Source organism: Furipterus horrens, unplaced genomic scaffold (assembly GCF_987537825.1).
Source record: "Furipterus horrens unplaced genomic scaffold, mFurHor1.1.pri manual_scaffold_3, whole genome shotgun sequence".
Lineage (NCBI taxonomy): Eukaryota > Metazoa > Chordata > Mammalia > Chiroptera > Furipteridae > Furipterus > Furipterus horrens.
In genome coordinates this window covers 89520616-89528781 of record NW_028327173.1, presented here as the reverse complement: position 1 = coordinate 89528781, position 8166 = coordinate 89520616, and positions in this window count along the sequence as shown.

Here is an 8166-nt window from a genome sequence, read left to right as displayed (position 1 = left end):
CAGAGCCTGGGCAGGGTGATATGGAGGGTCTGCTGTTGCCCATGCAGCAGACCCCTCCTCTCTTCGCAGCTGAAGGGTCCAAGGGAAAGACGGAGTCAATACAGCTTGGCTTCAGGTGCGCCGCAGGAGTTGCCGGTGTTGACTACAACGTCAAACCGCCTTAGGGACTCCGGCTCCGGATTTTCTGTCGGGGTTTACTCCCTTAGCCTTTCCCCTGAAGAGGTATGCCGCAAGGCAGCGGAGGTTTTTTGGAATCAGAGTTTTCCTTCTCTGATGTGCCCTGACTGGAAGATCGAACCAGCGACACTTAGCTCGCAGGCCGACGCTCAATCCACTGAGCCAAACCAGCCAGGGTCTTACCACATAGTAAATGCTCGATAAATGTTGGAAGTAATATATATATATGAATAAAGGAACATATAAAATTTGCCTGGCAATATTCCAGTAAGGTGAGAGAAAGATGGTAATGTTAGTCATTTGTTTTGATGAAGAACCTGAAGAATAGAGAGATTGTATTTTGGGCATAGCTCTTTGACTTTCTAGTTATATTACTTCTAGTTTTGGAGACTTCCAAAAGTCTCATCTAAGGTCTTGCTGAAGAATTGTGTAGACATCATCACATTCCCTGCCGGCCCCCCTTGAAGGAGTTTTAGGATCTTGGAGAGTCAAGGGCTCCACCAGCTTATTGGTCCATTATGTAAATAAGCCCCTAGCTGCTCCCATACCTCATCCCCCCAGATGTTTAGGAGCTCTTTTGAGTTCCACAGCTTTTGCTGTTTCTGTCCCACTGGAGAGAAAATTGGACTTGGGGTTCAGTCCAGATTTTCCATTAAGGCAGTAGGCACTTGTGTGACCGACAAGTAATCTCCATTGCAAAGCATTGGTTCATATTTTTTAGCTTTTTTTCTTTCTTTTTTGGAACCATGTACTTTCACTGAGCAACATTTAACAGAGTGCTTTTTGCTGCAGTGTGTCAGGCATTCTTCTAGGGGCTGGCATAGAGTGATGGCTAAACTAAACATGGTCCCTGGTCTTAGGGGTTCCCAGACCCATGACTACCATGCAGGTGGAAGGCTCCACAGTGGAGGTAGGGCAGAGTGCACAGCAAAGGAGAGGGCTGGGACTGGAGCTGGGGGCGGGGGTGTGACTTGGCCCCCAGGGCCTTTTGTCTACACTGGATGACTCAGGGGAGCCAGGCCAGAGAGACAGAAGGAAGCAAGGAGGAGGTTGATGGAGGAAACACTTCACAGAAGAGGAAATATGCAGAATATTCTTTTCTCTTCCCAGTGGCAAGATAAAATTTACAGCTCAAGTAGCTGTCTATCCCATTATTCCCAGCTCTTCTTGGATCATTTGAAGAGTTTAACCTGTCTTTCTTTTCTCTACATGCACAAAGGCATGTAAGCATGTGCACACGTGCATACATACACAGTTCTATGGTCTCTGCTCCAGCTATCAGGATGTCTGATGTCTGATGCAGGCAAGGTGTGGGCTCACCTTTCCCAGCTCAGCTACTGCTTCTGGGGCAGCAGCTCTGTTGCCTCTGGCTAGTGACTTTTGTTCCTACTGAAACAGTGGAAAACAAATGCGTACAGGCAGGCAAAACATAGAGTTCAAGCATACAGAGGTATCATACAGAGAAGTCACTTTGTCGTGGTAGTTATGCAACCAAACATTTTGCAAGCATCTACCTGGGGGTGGGGGTGGGGGCATCTCATCTGCCTGATAGTTGCATTCTATTTTTGGACTGGTTAAGTTGGTATTAAAAGTGAAAGTATTAAATCATCCCGAGCGATGATTTGACTTTGGGTGGTGGGCCTACAATGCAAAACACAGATTGAGTATCATAGAAATGTACACTTGAAATCTATATGATCTTCTTAACCAATGTCACCTCAATAAATTCAGTAAAAATAAATGAATGAACAAAAGTGAAACTATCATAAAAGTTAAAATGGCAAATGTCGGTTTCCTTATTTTACAGATTTCCCAGCTCAGGCAGAGGAGGAGTTAAACTGTCATAGCGAAGGAAGTAGCAGAGCAAAAGTCACCAGGCCATTTCTTGGAACGATTTCTGCCTAACCAGTCAGTTATCATTTCTCAAGCCCTCTGGAAGCATGCCAAAACTGTCTGCATAAGTAGCAACAGGCTGAGCAGTCAGCACTGAGTGTTCTAGTCTTCGGGCATAATGCTGAGCAGTTTTTGCAGTTATCTCTTTAATTGGTCTCGTATTTGCTTTTATTTTAGGCAGCACCTTTGGTGGAAAGTGCATTGAACTACGGGTCAGAATATCTGGGACCATGTCTTACCACACCATAGTGAACAGCTACCTTATGGAGACATCTGACTCTTTACCCGGGAGAGGAGAAGCAATAAATCAGAATTCTTTAAGGGTCCTCCCTAGTTCTAGAACAGGGGGTGGCAAACTGGACCACAAGCAGGTGTCTGGCTGACCACCTGTTGGTGTTCAGTCTATAAGCTAAGGGTGATTTTTACATTTTTAATGTTTGAAAGAAATCAAAACAAGAATACTTCATGATCTGTGGCTGCAAAGCCTACAGTGTTTACAGTCTGGTCCTTTTCAGAAAGAGTTTGTTTATAGGTATTGACCGCAGTGCAACATGTATTCTTATTTCCTGCTTTTGTGAAAACAATAAAACCTCCTGGAGTTTCTGTAAGAATTAAACTAGATAATGCATGTTAAAGCATTTTGAGAATGTCAGAAGCATTTGTAATTTTCACAATTCAATTAATTTTAATACTGAGAAAGAGTATCGTGTACATAAATACCCAGCTCCTAAGGGTTGCTGGATGGAGAAGGAAGAAACCCTTATTAATAGTTTGTACAAATACAAGTTATATTTTTATTCAGTAGCATTGAAAATGTATAGGATAGGATTGCAGGTGCGTGAAATTATGTGTGCATCCGGAAGGAAAGGTAATAAGAACTTCCTTGCTAGTTTGGTGTAATTCTGGATGAGTTTTTATGCTTCAATTATTAAAACTATTGTTATGAATGTGTTTTAAAATAAATAAGAGAAAAGGGAATATATTCACCTAACCCCATTTTATCTTTGTTTTTGATTAGTTATTTTTTACATTTTCTATTGTATTTCTTTCCATTACCATTCAGTTCCCTCATACCTCCTTGCCTCCCGCAATCACCACACTGTTGTCCATCTCCATGAGTCTTTTTCCTTTTTTCCCCCATCTCTCCATCCCTTTCCCTCCCCACAATTTAGCTGTCATCCTGCTCTCTATGATTCTGTTTTGCTGTTAGTTCAGTTTGTTCATTAGGTTCCACATATGAGTGAAATTATATGGTATTTGTCTTTCTCTGACTGGCTTATTTCACTTAGCATAATGTTCTCTAGGACCATCCATACTGTCCCAAAGGGTAAAACTTTCTTCTTTTTTATGGCTGAGTAGTATTCCATTGCCCAACCATGTTTTCATATTAATGTTTTTAAAAGGTTTTTTATTTCCAAAGTCAATACTGAATTATAATGGAGGAGATTAGTTGTCTGCATATTTCATACTAAGTTGTCTATGGGCAATAGTGTTCAAACAATTGAAAGATATAGTCAAGATTGGAAACAAAATATAATTTTGAAAGATTACAATAGCTTGATTTATGAATTTTGTTATAAAACATTATAATAACCTGTAATTGATGGATAGTTCATCATTTACTTAATTACTTAATAAGCAAAATTATAGTTGCTTAACATTTAAGGCTCTGGATCCTGGGCTGGTGACATGGCTCTTCCGGGTATTAGCAGTGGGATCTCAGGTGAGCCACTTAATTCTGCTCAGCTTTGACTTCCTCACCTTAAAAGGGGGCAGCTAATAGAGCTTACTTCATGGATCTGTCAATTCTGAGAAAATCCATGGAAAAGGGCTAAGTATGGTGCCTGGCAGTAGTCCTCTTTCAATAAATGTTAGCCATTCTCCTATCATGGGTGGGAGGAGGTTAAAAAGCAAAAACAAAGCAAAAACAAATGTTTCTTGGTGGTTGGGGCTTGAACTCATGTGTTTCTATTTCCTGAAGGCCCTGGGTCAAGTGGTGGATGTGGGCTGTCTGGCACACTGGTGTGTAAGGGATGAAAATGCCTGGCAAAACTTATTTTCAACTTTAAGTCTCTGTAAAATGCCTTAGGCAGAAGGCAGTACTTTAGCACTCAATGAGTGATTTTTTTTTTTTACACTAATACCCATCCAACAAAATGATAAAGTATACACTGGTCATTTGATGTGTCAGCAATGGTCAGTAAACAATGACAAGGGATCTTTTACATTCTCACAATAAACACTGCTGCTCCTTCTCACCATCTTCCTTGATAAACACCATCTGGAGTTCGCTTTCACCCGAGGGGCAGCTCACTACTCTGATGGAGGATGAAGTCGCTCAGTTGCCTTCTGAAGATTTATTTTTGCCCTTTTTAAAAAAACCATGGTAACTGGTGGTGCTCTCTGTTTTTGGACCCTGGAGACTAGTGGCTCCCTTTCTGACTTGGGAGACAACTTTGGGTAGTGATTTATTATTATTTTCTTGAACTCACTGTCATCTCAGCCTCTTGCTTTTGCATGAAAGGAGGGACTAAGCTGGCTGTGAGGGAGCTGGGAGCTTGGAGCTACAGGATAGACCCTAGGCAGTTCCATAGTGTGAGAGTTGGTGACTGTGAGAAGAGAAGGAAGGTTTAAAGAGCACAGTGTATAATAATGAATGGACATGCCCCCACTTTGGTGCTTTTAGGAGGAATAATGGTAAAGAACTAAATATGTTCCCAGATATTGAACTGGTAGTGTTTGATTAAACGCTACACTGGGCCAATGTGGTGCCACCACAAACAGCTCCTGCAGTACCCCCTGAGCCTGAAGGAGTGCCTGAGACAGTGTAAGGATTTCATAAACATTTGTTGATGAATTGCCACCATCCTGGTTCCAGGTATATATCTCATGAAATTAATGCCACAGGTCTGCAAATGTACCATTTAATTGTAAACAGACTCTAAACCTCCTTGTCAAGGAATGAGTTCTTTTTGGCCTTGCCAGCCCCCCTCCCCACACCCATCTCTACCTCCACATTCTAGAAGCAGCTTCATCTGTCTTTAGAAGTGAATGTACTTATGCTTTCTGACCTTATTTCCTTAATAGTTGACAGGGGTGGTCATGACATTGGAGGACTGAAAGATCCTTGGTTAGGGACCAGGGAATATATAACACTCTCTGTGGCCTAGTCAGTGTTCCCCCTCAAAAGAGTCCCAGATGTGTGGGAGGAGCCCACGGCCAACTGGGATGTGGGGAGAAACTGATCTAATACAGGGACCAGGCCACCATCATGATGGGAGAGGAAGGAAGGAGCCACAGTCACTAGAGGTTTGTCTTCTAATTCCTCCACATAGGAGCCTGACACAGACACTGTGGGAGACACACTCCTGTGCTTTGTGAGTGTGCGTGTGCATGTGCATGTGTGTGTGATGGGGGAGCGGAGTGACTTTCTTGTTTTTGGCTTTTACTCCTAATTCTGATTCATTCAGTAGAGGAAAGGGACAAGTATGTGTGTATGTGTGTGAGTGTATATGTATGAATGTGCATGTATGTGGGTGTATGAAGTCTTGAGCTCTCTTTAGAGGCTGAACTTGCTGTCTGTGCATAGGTCACAACAGGGCTACTATGGGCTCTTATAGTGGGAGTGGAGGTCAGGAAGACTTTAAGGAAACCATTGCCTTTGGGATTACTACTCACTCAGGTAAGAATATAAATCCCACTAGATGGTCATCATGAATTCAAGTGTATTCCGTTGAGTAAACATTTATTGTGCTCCTACTGTGTGCCAAGTGTTAGGGCTGGAAAGACAAACAAGAAACAAACTCTACTCTCAAGTGTCCCAGGGCTCAGTGGCTCAGCCAGGGACTATAAGAGCATAATTAGCATCATAATGAAGTGTGCAGAAGGTGCTGTGAGATGAAAGATGGGAGAGCAATTCATTTTTGCCTGGGGGCAGGCTGCTAGGGAAGCTGGAAAGAGATAGGCAATTTGAGGTGAACAGTGGATGATGCTGGGAGAGAAGGACATTTTATGCAGAGAGAATAGCAATGAACTAGAGCAGGAACATGTAGAAATGCATTGTCTTTTGCAAGCACAAACAGTAAGTAGTTTTTTGTTTTTTTTGAGGGATTCTAAGGTGTAGGGTTCTCTAAGGAGGAAGAAAAGAAGAAAATAGAAGAATACATCCTATACCAAGGCCGGTCTGTGGTGGGTTGGGTTTCCCAGGTGCAGAGATGGAGTTTAGAAACAAGATGAAAGGGGAAGAAGCATAATCAGGCAGAGGGAGAAGTTGAATCACAACAAAGACCCTACAAAACTTCAGCTACCCTGGTGGGGACCCTTGTCCATCTCCTAGCTTTGAGCATCCTTGGAAGAATAGGAAGTCTGAGTCCCTCCCCTGAGTCCCTAATCTACTCAGAGTTCTTAGAGGGCCCTGGTTGGGTTAATGGCATCCAATGAAAGGTTGGCTCTTATTCATTCCTCAGTGATAGTGAACATGGGTGCTATACCAAGACTCAAATGTGGTCAAGAGATCCACTTTGTAAGTCTATAAGCCAATCCACGGCTAAGTGGCGCTGTAATTGTTGTCAGGAAGTTGTGGGTTACTATTAATAGTCCAAGGTCAGCTTGTCCACGAGGTCAGCTTGTCCACATACCCCTTGACTGTGTTGTGAACACAACCTTGCTTCCCTCCCACTGTTGAATGATTGTAATACCTGAATAATCAATGACCCTCCAGGAGGGCTGTGAGCACCACATGATAGAGACATCAGGGTGTATTCCATCTCCACTGTGAGTCCATTCTAAAGACAAAACTTGATGGAGGGGTGCTGGTTCTGTACTTGTGTAAGGCTGAAGACTGGCAAGGAGAGCAGAACAGAGTTGTGGCTCAATATTAGGTCCTCCAAAGACTTATCCTTTTTAACACCACACTGCCTGGGTTTAAGTCCTGGTGCAAGCACTTCCTAGCTGTGTAACTTTGGTGAAGTTACTTTTCTGTGCTACAGTTCCCTCATATTTAAAATAGGAACAATGACAATGATAACTTTACAGGGTTGTGGAAATCATTATGAAGATTAAATGCCTTAATAAGACTAAAGTGCTTAGAACAATGTCTAACATACAGTCAGTGTTTTATAAAAGTTAGCTCTTGTTATGATTACCTTAAACAACTTAAAATACATAACCCCAACATTTAAGACCCTAGAGAAGTCTGAAGAAAAAGAAGAAAATAGGAGATGAGAATGGATGTAACACTTCATTCCTTCTTTTGTTTATTATTTTTGGAACATATACCAGGTGTCAGGTACTGTGTGAAGAAGTGAGGTTACCTAAAGGAAGAAGATACAGCTTCTGCTCTGAGGATTTAGTTTGGTGGCAGACTTACAAAGTTAAGTAAAATATCACATATGGTGTCCAATGTGCTATATTGGAGGTATTTAAAGACAAAGCAAATACCTGCCTGGGAAGGCTTTGAAGAGGGAGGGGTCAAAGGTGAGGAGGAATTCAGCAGGTGGGGAGGGAAGAGGACAGATGAAGCAGGTGGAAGGTGAAGCAGTGAAAAAAGTGAAAAGGTGTGCTGGGCTCTCTGCTCAGTTCTGGAAGAAGTTGAATGAAGAGAGTTGCACAGAACTAGCACTAGGAAGCCTAGTCTTGACTTGCCAAGCTGGGAGGTTGAACTTCACCCTGACAAGCAAAGAGCAGGAGTTAGATATAATCAGATTCTGTACTCAGAAGACTTGTCCAGCTTCACAGCAATCAGAAGTTCTTTTCACATTCTCATTAGATCTTTGGTACTCAAAGTGAGGCTGATGGACTGCCCGGGCCAGCAATGCCTGAGAGGCTGTCAGAAATGTATATTCTCAGGCCCCACCCAGCCCCACTAAAATCAGCATCTTAACAAGAGCCCCAGGTGATTGGTTTTCACAGAGAAGCCAGAGACCATTAAAGTCTGGACTGCACTGCATGTTTAGTTTCAGAGTGTTTGCCTGACAAATGTTGTTCTTTTATGCTGTTGTTGGAAGAAATGAGCAAGAAACGTACAGGACTGTGGGGTGTTGGTATTTTGGGGCTGAGGGTTGCTCAGGTGAGAAGGGTGGTTGCCCCTGTAATGTT